This window comes from Rhinoraja longicauda, chromosome 7 (genome assembly GCF_053455715.1).
Source record: "Rhinoraja longicauda isolate Sanriku21f chromosome 7, sRhiLon1.1, whole genome shotgun sequence".
Lineage (NCBI taxonomy): Eukaryota > Metazoa > Chordata > Chondrichthyes > Rajiformes > Arhynchobatidae > Rhinoraja > Rhinoraja longicauda.
The window spans coordinates 25,013,800-25,031,433 of NC_135959.1; the positions used below are offsets into that span (position 1 = coordinate 25,013,800).

Here is a 17,634-nt window from a genome sequence, read left to right on the forward strand (position 1 = left end):
TCTCTCCCGAGATGTTGCCTGACCAGCTGAGTTACTCCAGCAGTTTGTGTCTACCTTCAAGGTATACGGCATGCTTACCTTCATAGGTTGGGGCATAGAATATTAGAGTTAAGATTTTACATTGCAATGTTACAAAACATTGCACAAAGATGCATGAACAATGTTCCCAATGTTGGGCGAGTCCAGAACCAGGGGCACAGTCTTAGAATGAAGGGGAGGGCATTTAAAACTGAGGTGAGAAGGAACTTTTTCACCCAGAGAGTTGTGAATTTGTGGAATTCTCTGCCACAGAGGGCAATGAAGGCCAAATCACTGGATGGATTTAAGACAGAGTTGGATAGAGCTCTAGGGGCTAGTGTAATCAAGGGATATGGGAACAAGGCAGGCACGGGTTATTGATTGTGTATGATCAGCCATGATCACAATGAATGGCGGTGCTGGCTCGAAGGGCCGAATGGCCTCCTCCTGCACCTATTTTCTATGTTGCTATGCTTCTATAAGCAAAGTGCTGGAGGAACTCATGTGTCAGGTAGTATCTGAGGAGAAAATGGACAGAACCGCTGAGACTCTTCATTGGACTTTTAGACTAAAACTTGGAGTATTGTGTTTGCAGTTCTGGTCACTGTTCCACAGAAATGTGATAGCACTGAAAAGAGTCCAGGGGAAATTCACCAGGATGTTTCCAGGATTGAAGGAATTTAGTTATGAGCTGAGATTGGATGGGCTGAAGTTATTTTCCCTGGAGAGAAGGAGGCTGAGGGGGTGACATGATAGAAGTATTTATTCACAAAATGCTGGAGTAACTCAGCAGGTCAGGCAGCATCTCAGGAGAGAAGGAATGGGTGATGATTCGGGTCGAGACCCTTCTTCAGACCTGATATGAGAGGCATATTTAGGGTAGATGGTTAAAATATTTTTTGCTTATGGTAGGGCTTTCAAAAACAGGAGGGCCTGGCTTTCCTCGCTGCCCAGCACTGACCTCGCAGCTGCGGCTTGCCTGCAGTCCGTTTGTCTTTTGTGTTTTTTGTTGTTTTTGTCTTAATTGTAGTTTAAATATGATGTAGTGTTTGTGGTTGTGTGTTATGTGGGGGGGGGGGGGGGGGGGGTGGGGGGGGTGGGGGGGGGTGGGAACTGTAAAAGTGTCTCTTCCGAACGGAGACCCGACCTTTGTTTCTGTGTCGTGTCTCCGTTCCCGCTGCGGCCTACCATCGGCCATGCACCTGGAGCTGGCGGGCTCCGGCTGGGACCACCTGGGCTCTGGTTCGCAGAGCCCGCGGCCTGGACTCACCACCTGTGGCACTGGCTGCCTTCGGATGCTGCGGGAGCGGCTGCGACTCGTCTCCGGAGGCTTCAGCACGGGCCACGTGGACATCAGAAGCCCGCAGACCCCTGGGTGGGGGCCGACATTGGGAGCTCCGGCAGCAGCAGCGTCTTCGCCCGCCCCGAATCGTGGGGCTTGGGTCGGCCTACCGCGGACCTTTCACCGTCCGGCAGGGGCTTCAATGTCGGGAACCCCGACCGCCCCGACGTGGCAACTTCAACAGCCTGACCGCGGGAGAAGACGGCAGGGGAAGAGAAAAAGACTTTTTGACCTTCCTTCACAGTGAGGAGGGACTGGAGGAGACTCACTGTGATGGATGTTTCTTTTGTTTGGTGTTGGTTTATGATTGTATGTGTTATTGCATATTTTTATTGCTTATTCTTATTGGTCTTATTGTTGAACTGCGGGTAATTTTTCATTTCACTGCACATTTATGTGTATGTGACAAATAAATTGACTATTGACTATTGACTATTAAGGTGAGAGGAAGGAGCTCAAAAGGAGATTTGAAGGGAAAATTTGTTTTACAGTGGAGTTGATATTGGAACCTGCTGCCAATGATGGAGGTGGATGCTGTTCTAAGAGCCATTTAGACAGACAGTTAAATGGTCAAAGCTTAAATGGATATGATCCTAAAGCAGGCAAATGGGATTAGTACAGATGGACAAAAAGGTTGGCATTGCGAGAGTGGGCCAAAGGACTTCTTTCTCTCCGGTATGATTCAGTGTATTTTGTATTTCCAAAACGGCAGTTTTTCAACTAATTTCCTCTCTCACCCCTGCTCTCCCTATTTACACCTATTTACAGGAAATGAATATCAACAATTCCTGATATTTGTCTCAGGCACTCTGGATATGTTGTGCCAACATTCTCACCCTTATCTTCAAATACTTCCAGTATTTCCAGTATTCTACCTTCCAAACATCTTCTCAGTCCACAAGTGTTGATTTCCAATTCAATTCTAAACTATGTGCCACTGTGTACCATTTAGGGGAGGATGGTTAGAGATAGAAATCTAGAACCTAAGGACTTCCAGAAACAGAGTCATTAAATCCTTGGATGCTCCACTTTCCTCCTATCTCTCAACATAGAAACATAGAAAATAGGTGCAGGAGGAGGCCATTTGGCCCTTCGAGCCATCACCGCCAATCAATGTGATCATGGCTGATCATCTACAATCAGTAACCTGTGCCTGCCTTCTACCCGTATCCCTTGATTCCACTAGCCCCTAGAGCTCTATATAACTCTGTTTTAAATGCATCCAGTGAATTGGCCTCCACTGCCTTCTGTGGCAGAGAATTCCACAAATTCACAACTCTCTGGGTGAAAAAATGTCTTCTCACCTCAGTTTTAAATGGCTTCCCCTTTATTCTTAGACTGTGTCTCCTGGTTCTGGACTCCCCTAACATTGGAAACATTTTTTCTGCATCTAGCTTGTCTAGTCTTTCTATAATTTTATATGTCTCTATTAGATCCCCTCGCATCCTTCTAAACTCCAGTGAATACAAGTCTAGTCTTTCCAATCTTTCCACATATGGCAGTCCCTCCATCCCAGGGATTAACCTCATCAACCTATGCTGCACTGCCTCAATAGCAAGAACGTCCTTGCTCAAATTAGGAGACAAAACTGCACACAATACTCCAGATGTTGCCTCACGAGGGCCCTATACAACTGCAGAAGGACTTCTTTGCTCCTGTACTCAAATCCTCTCGTTATGAAGGGCAACATGCTATTTGCTTTCTTCACTGCCTGCTGTACCCGCACGTTTACTTTCAGCAACCTCCCAGCATCCTCTTCGCAGTTCACACTGCCACCCACTTTGTGTCATCTGCAAACTTGCTAGTGTTACTTCTATTTCCATTATCCAAATCATTAATATATATTGTAAATAGTTGGGGCCCCAGAACCGAGCCTTGCGGCACTCCACTCCCCACTGCCTGCCATTCTGAAAAGGACCCATTTATTCCTACCCTTTGCTCCCTGTCTGCCAACCAATTCTCTATCCATTTCAATAATATGTGCTCTAATTTTGCTCACCAACCTCCCGTGTGGTACCTTATCAAAGGCTTTCTGAAAGTCGAGATACACTACATCCACTGGCTCTCCTTCATTCATTTTACTTGTCACATCCTCAACAAATTCCAGAAGATTAGTCAAGCAGGATTTCCCCTTCATAAATACATGCTTACTTGGACCAATCCTTTTACCGTTATCCAAATGCGCCGTTATTACCTCTTTAATAATTGACTCCAGCAACTTCCCCACCACCGATGTCAGGCTAACAGGTCTATAATTCCCTGTTTTCTCTCTCACTCCTTTTTTGAAAAGTGGGATAACATTAGCTACCCTCCAATGCACAGGAACTGAATCTATTGAACATTGGAAAATGATCACAAATGCCTCCACGATTTCTTGAGCCACCTCCTTGAGCTAATGCAAATTTATTTCAGTTCCTCTGTCTCCTTTGATCCTCTGTTCACTAGTACATCTGGGAGATTGTTTGTGTCTTCCTTAGTGAAGACAGATCCAAAGTACCTGTTCAACTCTTCCGCCATTTCCTTGTTACCCGTAATAATTTCGCCCATTTCTGCCTTCAAGGGACCCACATTTGTCTTTGCTAATCTTTTTCTCTTAACATACCTAAAGTAGCTTTTACTGTCCTTCTTTATATTCTTGGCCAGCTTCTTTTACCTTATCTTTTCAGCCCGTATTGTCCTTTTTGCTATCTTCTGTTGTTCTTTGAAAGTTGCCCACTCCTCTGGCTTTCCGCTACTCTTTGCTATCTTATACATCTTTTCATATCATATCATATCATATATCATATATATACAGCCGGAAACAGGCCTTTTCGGCCCACCAAGTCCGTGCCGCCCAGCGATCCCCGCACATTAACACTATCCTACACCCACTAGGGACAATTTTTACATTTACCCAGCCAATTAACCTACATACCTGTACGTCTTTGGAGTGTGGGAGGAAACCGAAGATCTCGGAGAAAACCCACGCAGGTCACGGGGAGAACGTACAAACTCCTTACAGTGCAGCACCCGTAGTCAGGATCGAACCTGAGTCTCCGGCGCTGCATTCGCTGTAAAGCAGCAACTCTACCGCTGCGCTACGCTACCGCTTTTTAGTTTTATTCCATTTCTAACTTCCCTTGTCAACCACGGTTGCCTCTTACTCCCCTTAGAATCTTTCTTCCTCTTTGGAATAAAATGATCCTGCATCTTCTGTATTATGCCCAGAAATTCCTGCCACTGCTGTTCCACCGTCATTCCTGCTAGGATCCCTTTCCATTCGACCTTGGCCAGCTCCTCTCTCATGCCTTCATAGTCCCCTTTGGCCAACTGCAATACTGACATTCCTGGTTTAACCTTCTCCTGCTCAAATTGCAAATTAAAACTAATCATATTATGGCCACTACCTCCAAGCGGTTCCTTTACCTTGAGTTCCAAGCGGTTCCTTTATCTTGAGTCCAAGCAGTTCCTTTACCTTGAGTACTGTAAATTACTTCAATCATGGATTGGTAGCAGGAAAATCAGGGAAAATAGGGACAGATAGATTATACAATGAAATAGGTTGAAGAATGGGATTGATGTCAATTCACCAAGAACCAGAATGGAATTGACAGGCTGAATGGTCTCCCCTTTGTGATCAGGGAAAATTATGAAATGCACTTAACTTTAAAATTCCCACTTCCCATCCCTCCTTTGTTTTAGTAAATACTTTTATTCTGATGAAGTTTTTATTTTTTATTTTATGAGGACATAATTATAAACTTCAACCCCAGAAACATTTATTATTTGTTGTCATTTTCACCCCCATAAAGTGATGCAAGATTTGTTATTGCTTGCTATGTAGATGCACAAATAATTTTGATAAATCGTTTATTTTCCTGCACACATTCCAGTTAATCTCTCACAAATATGGCCATCAACTCCCAAAATATTTGTCGACAGACTTAATCTTTAATTTCCATTTTGTTAACTTTGCATCTGTATTATTATAAAGTAAATAAGTGATTCATCCCTTCACATTTCACTCTTTGATTTGCTTAATCTGAGGTGCTCCCTTACATTTATCCTTCATGTTTAAATTCCTTTCTAGATGAGTACTGCCAATACTGGCTATCTTGTTGTTGATGTATTATTTGTCTGCCTGTGAAAGTTTTCAAGTTCTAAGAGAAAGGAACTCAAAGGGTCAGACAGCCTCTGTGGAGGGAAATGAACTGAAGATGTTTTAGATTTGGACCCTTCTACAGATTGCATGAACCCAACCCGTAATGTTGCTCATCCATTTCCATCCACAGATTCTGCCTGGCCCGCTGAATTACTCCAGCACATTGGGGGTTTTTTACTCAAGATTACAGTATCTGCAGTATTCGGAATGTCAAAATTGAATGTTGGGATTGTTTTTGAATTATGACATTTTAGATAAATGTATCTTAGAAATACATAAACGTAGGCAAAAAGATCAGGTGCAGGCCATTCAACTGCTCCGTCATTCTGGATTCATGGATGATAATTTTTTCTCAACATTATATTTCTGCTTTCTCCACGTACCCCTTGATGCATGTTATTTCTAGAAATTTTCACTATCTCTTCCTAAATATTTTCAATCACATCACAGTTTCTCATTCTGTATTTAAATGATCAAAATCAGACCCAAGTGTGAATTACCCAAAGGTAATTTCGGAGCATTTGGCTTTCTATTACCTTCACAAGATGTTTTATTCCAGACTGATTTTATCACATTTGCTCACTGTTGGGTAGTGCCTTCCTCTATTCAATTGAAAATTTGATGTTCTGGGTCTCACATGGCAATGGGATACCAAACAACAAAGATCAATTAATCTGCAATAGCATCAGAGTGAAGGAAATGGTATGCTGCTCCATACAAGCCATGTGTTTATGCCATGTAGGAATCACATCAGGTCTAGTAGCTCAATAAACAAAATTCACTTTTTTATGAAATATCCTGTTGAGATTTTTACTGGTGTTTGCAAGGATTTAATGTAAAAAGCAATTTATTGATTTATGAAAAGCAAGTTGCGTCTAATGATAGAAGGTTTAATAACCACAGGACACTAAGTTAAGCTGATTGGCAACAAGCATTTTTCATGCAGCAGGTTGTTATGATATAAGATGCATATTCAATAGCAATGATCCAAGGGGAATTCTTGCACAGATACAATTCTACAGAGGGGGTGTAGAAAAGACATGAGACTGAGCTTAAATTAGTGGTCTCCGTAAAAATCAATGGGTGCATAATGAGCCAAATATCCTCTATTTAAGTTGTAATATCCAACAGTTTCATGATAATTGGGTATGAATAGCCATTATTGTAACATTGCTTAAGTAACATTGAACGCGTGCCTTTAAGAATGATACCACGTGACCAAATGTTCTCTGTATATGTGATGGTCCATGTTAAACAGTCTAGTATTGGTCAGTGTGGTAGCATTCAAAAAAACGTATTATGTTTAATGAAGCACTTGCTAGATTAACTTCCATTCAGTATCTTAACTGGGAATACTGGTACATCAATGCTGTTAAGGCTCTTGCCATTAACTGAATACTTTCCCCTAATATTCAACCTCCAAACGTGCAATGCCTCACACTTGCTCGTGTTAAACTCCATCAGCCATTTCTCCACCCATTACTGCAGGTGATCTACATCTTGCTGTATCTTCTGACAGCCTTCCTCGCTCTCTGCAACTTTTTCTATTTTAGTGTCATCAGCAAACTTATTCACCAACCCATCTGTATTTATGTCCAGATCATTTATATATGTCACAAAAAGCAAAGGACCCAGCTCCGATTCCTGCAGAACTCCACTGGTCACAGACCTCTAGCCAGAATATCTACCTTCCACAACAATCCTCTGTTTTCCATTAATAAACCAGTTCTGAATCCAAACTGTTCACAATATTGCAGCTGGAGTCACACCGAGGTCTTCTCCAAGTTATGAGTACATAATGTCGTAGAGTCCCGAGAAAACAGACGTGGCTGTGGTAGCAAGTCTGGGTCAAAACATAATCGTAGATCTGGGTCAAAACGTTAATCTCCAACACCATTACTCATCTCTTCCGGCTCTCTGCCCTCTAAAGCCTCCAACCTTATCGTTCCCCAGTCCCGGATGGCCCGTTTTTACCTTCTCCCCAAAATCCACAAACAGAACTGTACTGGCAGACCCATTGTTTCTGCCTGTTCATGTCCCACCAAATTAATTTCCACCTACCTCGAGTCCATCCTATCCCCCCTGGTCCGATCCCTCCCTACCTATGTCTAATACACCTCACATGCTCTCCGTCTCCTCAATAACTTCCGTTTTCCAGGACCAAATATAGCCAATGAACTGAAGTATTCAGTTCATTGGCTATATTTAAGAGGGAGTTAGATGTGGCCCTTGTGGCTAAAGGGATCAGGGGGTATGGAGAGAAGGCAGGTACAGGTTACTGTGCTGGATGATCAACCATGATCATATTGAATGGTGGTGCAGGCTCGAAGGGCCGAATGGCCTACTCCTGCACCTATTTTCTATGTTTCTATGTTTCTCATCTTTACTATGGATGTCCAGTCACTCTACACCTCCATCCCCCACAAGGACGGTCTTGAAGCCCTCCGTTTCTTCCTCGATCGCAGAACCAGCCAATTTCCATCTACCAATACTCTCCTCCACCTAGCAGAGCTGGTCCTTACCTCATCAACTTCTCCTTTAAATCCTCCCACTTCCACCCAACCCACGGTTTAGCTATGGGCACTCGCATGGGCCCTAGCTATGCCTGCGCCTTTGTAGGGTTCGTCGAACAATCCCTGCTCCAGGTGTCCACTTGCCCTATCCCCGAACTCCACCTCCACTACATTGACAACTGCATTGGTGCTACTTCTTGTACCCATGCAGAACTCACTGACTTCATCTATTTCCATCCTGCTCTTAAATATACTTGGACCATCTCTGACAGCTCCCTACCGTTTCTGGATCTCACTATCTCCATCACAAGAGACAGATTAATGACCAACATTTACTACAAACCCACTGACTCCCATAGCTATCTTGACTACACTTCTTTTCACCCTGTTCCCTGCAAAAACTCTATCCCTTACTCCCAATTCCTCCGTCTACACCACATCTGTGCCCAGGATAAGGTGTTCCATACTAGGGCATCGGAGATGTCTTAATTCTTTAGGAAACGGGGGTTCCCCTATTCCATTATAGATGAGGTTTTCTAACTAGGGTCTCTTCAAAATCCCGCAACTCCGCTCTTGCTCCCCCTCCCCCCATTCGTAACAAGGATAGAGTCCCCCTTGCCCTCACCTTGCACCCCATCAGCCGTTGCATACAACAAATTATCCTCCAACATTTCCTCCACCTCCAACGGGATCCCACCACTGGCCACATATTCCCATCTCCACCCCTTTCTGCTTTCCGTATAGACCGTTCCCTCAGAAACTCCCTGGTCCACTCGTCCCTTCCCACCCAAACAACCCCCAGGTACTTTCCTCTGCAACCGCTGGAGATGCAACACCTGTCCCTTTACCTCCCCCCTTGACTCCATCCAAGGACCCAAACAGTCTTTCCAGGTGAGGCAGAGGTTTATCTGCACGTCCTCCAACCTCATCTATTGTATCCGCTGCTCCAGATGTCAACTTCTCTACATCGGCGAGACCAAGCGCAGGCTCGGCGATCGTTTCGCTGAACACCTCCGCTCAGTCCGTCTCAACCAACCTGATCTCCCGGTGGCTCAGCACCAACTCCCCCTCCCATTCCCAATCTGACCTTTCTGTCCTGGGCCTCCATTGTCAGAGTGAGGCCCAGCTCAAATTGGAGGAACAGCACCTCATATTTCGCTTGGGCAGTTTACACCCCAGCGGTTTGAACATTGACTTCTCTAACTTCAGGTAGTCCCTGCATCCCCTCTCTATGCAACCCCCCCCCCCCCCTTCCCAGTTCTCCTACTAGTTTTACTGTCTCCGTCTACATCCTATCTTTGCCCCACTCCCTCCCCTGACATCTGTCTGAAGAAGGGTCTCGACCCGAAACGTCACCCATTCCTTCTCTCCTGAGATGCTGCCTGACCCGCTGAGTTACTCCAGCATTTTGCGTGTACCTTATGAGTAACAACCTATGTACAGTCCATACATGCGAATGAGCATGGATTTGCCAACTTCCGCAGGATGCAGGCATCTTCTGCCAATGTGGAAACTTGGTCCACAGGAATATCATTGCCTCTTGCAGCAAAAACTAAATGGCTTAACTACATCCCCTTCATTAAACAAAACATTGGCCTATGTTTTTATTTATTGCCAGCAATTCTGACTTGCAACGTTTCGGGTTATGAGCCGTTTTAAGAAACGAAACCCTGTCATAACTTGAGGAGAATGTATATATAGAAATTAACTCTAGTCGGATATTTCAGCTGTGAATCACCTCAGTACATTTCAGCATATTTAAGGTGCCTTTATTTACACGTTGTTTGCAATTTAGAGTTGTTGAAAAATTAGCTCACTAATTGATATATTCCAGAATAGAATACACAGAATCTCAATGTAATCTGTTAGTTGTAAAATATACTTTACAGTGAATTGGTAAAATACTGTAAAATCTTTCTGCCAAAACAGCAAATTAGAGATGCAAATAGAAGACATGTTCAGTGAGTGAACTATTTCCCTAAACTGGATAATGTACAAGTATTTAATTCCCCATGTTATAATTTGGAAGTAATCATGAATACCATAGCAATAATGTTATTCCCATGTCAGGAATGATTCTGTTACATTAATATCAATGCTCTGTAACTAAAATTCGAGTCCTAACTTCAAAAATGATTGTTAATACTCTTAAATTCTGCCCAGTCTCTCTCTCCAGTGTTCTCAAATATATTTGAGACAAAATTAAAGTGGAGAAAGTCACTTTGGTACAAAGTATCAAAATTCCAATGTACTGTACCCTCAAACACCATTAAATATGAAGTAAAAATTTATTTGAACTTTTTTAATTAAAAAAATAGCTAAAATGCATTTGAACGCTATGGACGGCAATAGGATTAACAAACTCATCAGGAAGGATGGCTCCATCCTGGGGGCAGAGTTGGATTCATGGGAGGTGGTCCTGGGGAGAGGATATAGGTGAGCTATATTGTCCAAGATGCTCTGCATTTTGAGGAGCATCCACCCCCCAAGACCACTTCCCATGAATCCAACTCTGCCCTCAGGATGGAGCCATCCTTCCTGATGAGTTTGTTAATCCTATTGCAGTCCCTGCTGCCCCAGCACATGACAGTGAAGAAGATGGCACTGGCTACCACTGATTGGTAGAACATCTGCAGCATCTTACAGCAGTCGTTGAAGGAGCGGAGCCTTCTCAAAATGTACAGGTGGCTCTGTCCCTTCTTGTACAGGGCCTCTGCGTTCTCATACACATCCATACAACCTCATTGTAACATGCTAGCATTTAATTGTAAAATATTCTTTACAGTGAATTGAAATCATCCGGCCAAAACAGTAAATGAGAGATGCAAAGAGATGTGTTCAAGGAATGACTGTATCCCTAAATTAGGAAGTACAAGTATTTAATTAAGCACATTAAAATCTGGAAGTACTCACAAATTCTATAGCAATAAAGTTACCCCCATGTCAGGAACAGTTTTGCCACTTTGATGTCACTCCTCAAGAACTAAAGCAATGGACCTTTAATGTGAGTCCTAACTTCCAAGAAAAAAGTTAATACCCTCAGATTCTTCATAAGTTCATATGTTCTTGGAGCAGAATTAGGCCATTTGGCCCATCAAGTCTACTGCACTATAAAATCAAGGCTGATCAACCCCATTTTCCTGACTTCGCCCCTGGCATCCTTACTAATCAAGAATCTGTCAATCTCTATACATGCTCCCCCTTGGCCAAATAATTCAAAGGCACGGCATTTCTTTCCACTGCTATGCCGATGACACTCAGCTTTACCTCCCCCTGAAACCCAACAACCACGCCGATTCTGGCCTCTCTCCACTGGCTCCCTGTACGGTACAGAATCAACTTCAAGCTCCTCCTATTCACATATAAAGCCCTAAATGGACATTCCCCCCCCCACATCAAAAATCTTCTAACCCACCTCTCTAACTCCAGGTCCCTCAGGTCGGCCGACTTGGGGCTACTCACTATCCCACGGTCTAGGCTTAAGCTCAGGGGTGACCGCGCTTTTGCGGTTGCAGCTCCTAGACTGTGGAACAGCATCCCTCTCCCCATCAGAACTGCCCCCTCCATCGACTCCTTTAAGTCCAGGCTCAAAACCTATTTCTACTCCCGAGCGTTTGAGGCTCATTGAGGAGGCGCTGTGAACTGTTTTGTATGTGCTGTTGTGTTTATATGCTACTGTATGTTTCATTTTTTCCTTAGTACCTAATCAGATGTACAGCAGTTTGGTCAACGTGGGTTGTTTTTAAATGTGCTATACAAATAAAATTGACTTGACTTGACTTGACTTAAAAATATCCATCACCCTGGTCTTCACAGCCGTCTGTGCCAATGAATTCCACAGATTCACCAACCTCTGACTAAAGAAATTCCTTCTCATCTCTTTTCTAAAGGTACAACCTTTTAATCTGAGGCTATGTTGTTTTTGTCTCAATTGTAGTGTTAATATGATGTAGTGTTGAATGTTATGTTTTGGGGGGGGGGGGGGGTGGGAGGGAACGGGAACTGTAACTGTAACATTCTCTCTCCAGAACGGAGACGCGACCGTTGTTCTGTATCGTGTCTCCGTTCCCGTTGCGGCCTACCACCGGCCATGCACCTGGGACCACCTGGGTCTCTGGTTCGCAGAGCCCGCGGTCCGGACTCACCACCTGCGGCGCTGGCTGCCTGCGAATGCTGCGGGAACGGCTGCGACTCGTCTCCGGAGGCTCCGGCGCGGGCCGCGTGGACGTCGGAAGCCCGCAGGCCCCTGGATGGGGGCCGACATCGGGAGCTCCGGCAGCGGCAGAGGCAACGTGTCCGCCCGCTCCGAATCGCGGGGCTTGGGTCGGCCCGCCACGGACCTTTCACCATCCGGCGCGGCCTGAAATAGGCCGCGGGATTTTTTTTCACCGCCCAGCGGGGGCTTCAATATCGGGAGCCCCGACCGCCCCGACATGGCAAATCCAACAGCCTGACCGCGGGACAAGACGGCAGGGAAGAGAAAAAGACATTCTGGCCTTCCATCACAGTGAGGAGGGACTGGAGGAGACTCACTGTGATGGATGTTTCTTTTTGTTTGGTGTTAGTTGTGATTGTATGTGTTATTGCATTTTTATTGATTAATCTTATTGGTCTTATTGTTCAACTGCGGGTAATGTTTCATTTTACTACACATTTATGTGTATGTAACAAATAAACGACTATTGACTATTGATGGCCTCTGGTCCCAGTAGTCTCCTTCTAATGGAAACATCCTCTCCACATTCACTCTATCCAGGTATTTCACTATCTGGTAAGTTTCAATGAGGACCCCCTTAATCTTTCTAATTCTGCTCAGTCTTTCTCATAAAGCCCACTCTTATGAAAGTATAAGAAAATAACTGCAGATGCTGGTACAAATCGAATGTATTTATTCACAAAATGCTGGAATAACTCAGCAGGTCAGGCAGCATCTCAGGAGAGAAGGAATGGGTGACGTTTCGGGTCGAGACCCTTCTTCAGACTCTTATGAAATATCATTAAGATAAATTAAAGGAAGAAAGTACTTTTGGTCCAAAATAATCACATTTACCAGTGTATTGTTCATTTTAAAACTGTTAAATGTGAGGTGAGAATGTCTTAAAAATTAAAATAAAATAAAAAGCTAAAATACATTTAAAAGCATCAAACAGAATAAAATTGAACTTTGAAATTAAAAAAAATATATATATATACATCTGCTTATGCCATACATTCCCCTTTGAAAACAATGGGTATCTGATTCTGTGCCACTTGCATTGCAGTATAAGAGATTTGGTGTGTTGGTGTGTTTGCTAAATCCTAGCAATGTTGAGCAGCATGCTCAGATGGAGTTTAGTGTGGGTGTGCATTGATGGATGTGCTGTGTCTGCCATTCAATGATTTTGAGAACCTGTGCTCAATTCAATGAATTGAGAACAGTGCGTGTGTGGAGATCATGGACCTACTCCCACTCAAATGGCTAAATGCCAGCCTTTCTGCACAGAACCTCCAGCAGTTGGCAACAACTTTGACCCATTAAATTTTAGTACGGATACAAAGATAAATTACAGTGTAGATGAAGAATTGTATTACAGAGAGATCATAATTAATCCAGACTGCACCAAAAGGATTCTAATGTATGCAAGTGTGATTTTCAGCTGTTTCAGACTTTAATGTAATAGATTGGAATAAATTTTAAACCATTGAATGCAGCAGAGGTTTGCAACAATTTAAGGATACAAATACATAAAGGACATGCAGAGATAGAGAAAATAATTTAAAAATCTAAGAGATGCTGGCCTTTATATCCAGAGGCGAGAAATAAATTATACTATTAATGCACCCCACCTTTTAAAGGATAATAGACGACCCGTGGACCAGTTGGGTTCCCATTGTGACGCCAGCAATCTGAAAATGGCGATCTCATCTTCTATTTACATAAATATATATATATATATATATACATATATTTTTACACATATATATATATAGGAAAATAACTGCAGATGCTGGTACAAATCAATGGTATTTCACAAAATGCTGGATTAACTCAGCGGGTCAGGCAGCATCTCTGGAGAGAAGGAATGGGTGACGTTTTGGGTCGAGACCCTTCTTCAGACCTGTATATATATGTAGAGGGAGCCACTCACACCGGTCCCGGGTAGCCATCTGTGTGGCCGGTGGCAGAAGAGCGGCCGCATGGTAATACCCCATGTTCGTCCTGCCGGCGGCCATCTTCTTCGACCTTCTCTCTGCCGCTGCGCTGCATCATGGGAGGATGGGGAGGTGCGGGGCCGGGACGGGCGCTAGTCCTCTCGGTGAAGCTGCGCACGCGCGGCTCCACCGAGCCCGGCAACCCTCCCCCAACTGCACACTCCTATATCCTCCCACTCAATGCCCCTTATCCCTTTCTCCTCCCCCCACAGATCCATTCCATCCCCCCTCCCGCACACCCTCCCTCACTCCCTTCCCCCACCCCCACTCCCCCTAAACCCCCCTCCACCACCCCTTCCCCATCCCCAATCTCCCCTCCTCCCGCCCCCACCCCCACTCACCCCACTCTCCCCTCCCCCCACTCTCCCCTCCCCATCCCCCACTCTCCCCTGCCCATCCCCCATTCCCCCCCCTCCCCTCCCTCCACCCCAACATGGCCCCCACGCCCACTTCCCTCCGTGGAACCGTTGGCGGCGAAAGCCACTTTCAGTGTCCCGTGCGGGCAGCGCTGATTGCCGGCAGGCGGTGCTGGCTGGGGCCCTGCGGGCAACGCGGCGGTGGGAGGCGCGCACAAGATGGCGGAGCGGGAGGAGGAGGAGAAGAAGGAGAGCGGCCGCCAGATGCTGAGTACCTTTAAGAAGTCGGATTGAAAGGTAATTTTTAAACTTTAAAATCTCTCTAACTTAAAAAATATAAGACCATTTTAAATAAAACTTTTCATTTACAGTCGCCAGGACAATGGTGATTAAGGGTAGTGCTAAATTTGTGGCGCTATCGTGTACCGTTTTGGCTGTAGGTCCGCAGAAATACATATATACATATATATATATATACACACACAAGATCTGAGTATTAGTAATATATAGATATATTCTGCCTCCTACCCAAAGCACGGCCCGATTCTACCTCCTACCCAAATGCTGTGGTAGTCTGGCGTGCTGACCTCTACCGGACCGAGGCCAGACGACAACTCTCAGACACCTCTTCCTACCTATCCCTGGACCATGACCCCACCGACAAACACCAGACCTTTATCATCAGTACCATCACGGACCTCACCATCTCCGGCGATCTACCCTCCAATGCCTCCAAACTTATAGTTCCCCAGCCCCGCACGGCCCGATTCTACCTCCTACCCAAATGTCTCCACCTATATCCTTCCTTTGTCCTGCCCCCCTGACATCAGTCTGAATCAAATGGTAAATGGTGTTTTTGCTTCTCAACAATGCCACTGTTTCACAGATATTAAATTTTCAGCAAGTCTCAAAACACAATGCATAATTTCTGTGTATTTAAAATGCCTTTGGCTAGATATAACCATGTTTTCATGTATTCATGAGGATATGTCTAATGGAAGATTTGATCGAAGAATTGGTCGGATTGAATAAAGAGAAAGCATTTTCGGTGATAGTCATAGTCATACAGCATGGAAACAGGCCCCTCAGCCCAACTTACACACACTGACCAACATGTCCCATCTATACTAGTCCATATCCCTCTAAATCTGTTCTATCCACAAATCTGTCTAATTATTGCAAAGGTCCTAGCCTCAACCACCTCTTCTGGCAGCTGTTCCATATACTCACCACCCTTCATTTGAAAAAAGGTTGGCCCTCAGATTCCTATTAAACCTTTTCCCCTTCATCTTAACCTTATATTCTCTGGTTCTCAATTCCTCTACCCTGGATAAGGGACTGTGTGTCTATACGATCTATTTGATCATTAAAATTAAAATGTGAGGAAATAGTGTGAAACATAGAACCAAGCAATTCAGCAAGTGTTGCAAGAACGCTTCTACAAACAGATACGTTTGGAATTTGCAACTCTCTTCAGCAATGCTGTTCAACTTATTAACTTTAAGACTCAAATTGTGTAAGGATATGTCTATTAAAGAGTACAGGCAAAGGTGGAGGTAGGTCACAGAACAGTCACAACCCCTATGAGTAGTGGAACCAGCTCCAAAATGCTAAACAGCAACCCCCCTATTCTCTTGTTCTAAAATGTTTTGTAAAGACAAGAATCTGCCTTCAGAAATCAAATTATGTAAAATATATAGAGGGCTAAAATCATCCTGCATTTTCTGAGTATCTTATTAAGATAATGTGCCGAGAATGAACTCTTAGTTTTCCAATGAACTGGCTTCCTTGTTAATGGCTGGTCAACCTTCGGTCATGTAAGATTTGAGAAGTTTTCCCTCATTTGGAAAGCAACACCAAACCAAAGAGCTGCAGTTTGGACATTTTAAACGAGAGACTGGGGCTGATAGCGGAGAAAGGCTGCGGTCAGATTAACAAAGGATGTCACAATCCGTGGGTCCTAAAATGGCCGCAGGACCTCGTGACCAGCCACAAAAGTAAAAACCTTACAACCCAGTCTCTAGGTTTCTGCAAAGCCACGGCCAGGACAAAGGATGGGTATTGGCCATGCAGAAACCTACGAAACCAGGTCGGAGTCCAGACACTGGGGCGCTGACATCAGCATACTCACAATGCCCCAAGCCGACCTAAACAGTCCATCTCGGTGAGGGGGCACAATAGCCCATAGAAAACTACCTGGTAGGTGATGGGAAACCAGTTAACACCCATCACCTCACAACGAAATACCAATTAACACCGTCTGGCCATCCCCGGTATCCCCGAACATAAGCGCAGATCAGAAGAAAACTCATACATATCTTTTTGAACAAAGAGATTCCAAGATCTGGCGGGAGATAGGACGGGTCAGAAATAGTATAACTGGCCACTACTTTTGGGTGAAAAAGGTAAGTCAACTGAAGTCAAGAAGAGAGTCAGAAGGAAGTCAAACGAATGCAGGAGGAAGAAACGACAGGCAAGAAGAACGGATGCAAGAGAGAGGAACAGGCACGCAACTCGAGAAAAAATACTGCAAAACGAACAGCCAGTAACCCCAGTAATAGCCCCATGGTGAGCATGTACTCCAAATCCTACATATCCTGGACATAGTTTAGTGTAGAGGGGAGGGTGGTTGTTAATAAACGTTGGGTGTGTATTGAAATATGTGTTGGTCAATGTTGCGATGCGTCGTACGTTCCCCATCTTACAGTCGTGTATATGTCTTGTAGAACTAGGTGTTTAAGAATTCATAAGTAAAAGGTATTCGGGTATATGTCCTGTGGAACTGTGTGTGTTTAATGATTCATAGTTATAAGTATTCGTGTGATTCGGTATGTGTTCAATAGATATGTCATATAGTAATGTATAAATATTCATGGACAATAGTCCCAAGCGCTGAATAAAAGCCTTTCCATTTAAACCCTGGTTTTCAAATCTGGTCTGGTTGAATTTTTCTGCACTATAAGAGCTCCTGCATCTAAGTCCAGTGTCTAGAACCATAAGGGGTGAGTGGGTCGAACCACTCACGGGGAACCAGTGTGCACGGCCTGGTCAAGGGATCAGAGCAAGGCACGG

At 44.4% G+C, this 17,634-nt stretch overlaps 1 protein-coding gene across 1 annotated transcript in view; it reads right to left on the bottom strand.

Annotated features, from left to right (window-relative positions):
- LOC144595148 (kelch-like protein 1) overlaps positions 1 to 17,634 on the bottom strand; it is a 276,933-nt gene that overhangs the window by 141,577 nt on the left and 117,722 nt on the right. The gene's annotated exons all lie outside the window — the stretch shown is intronic.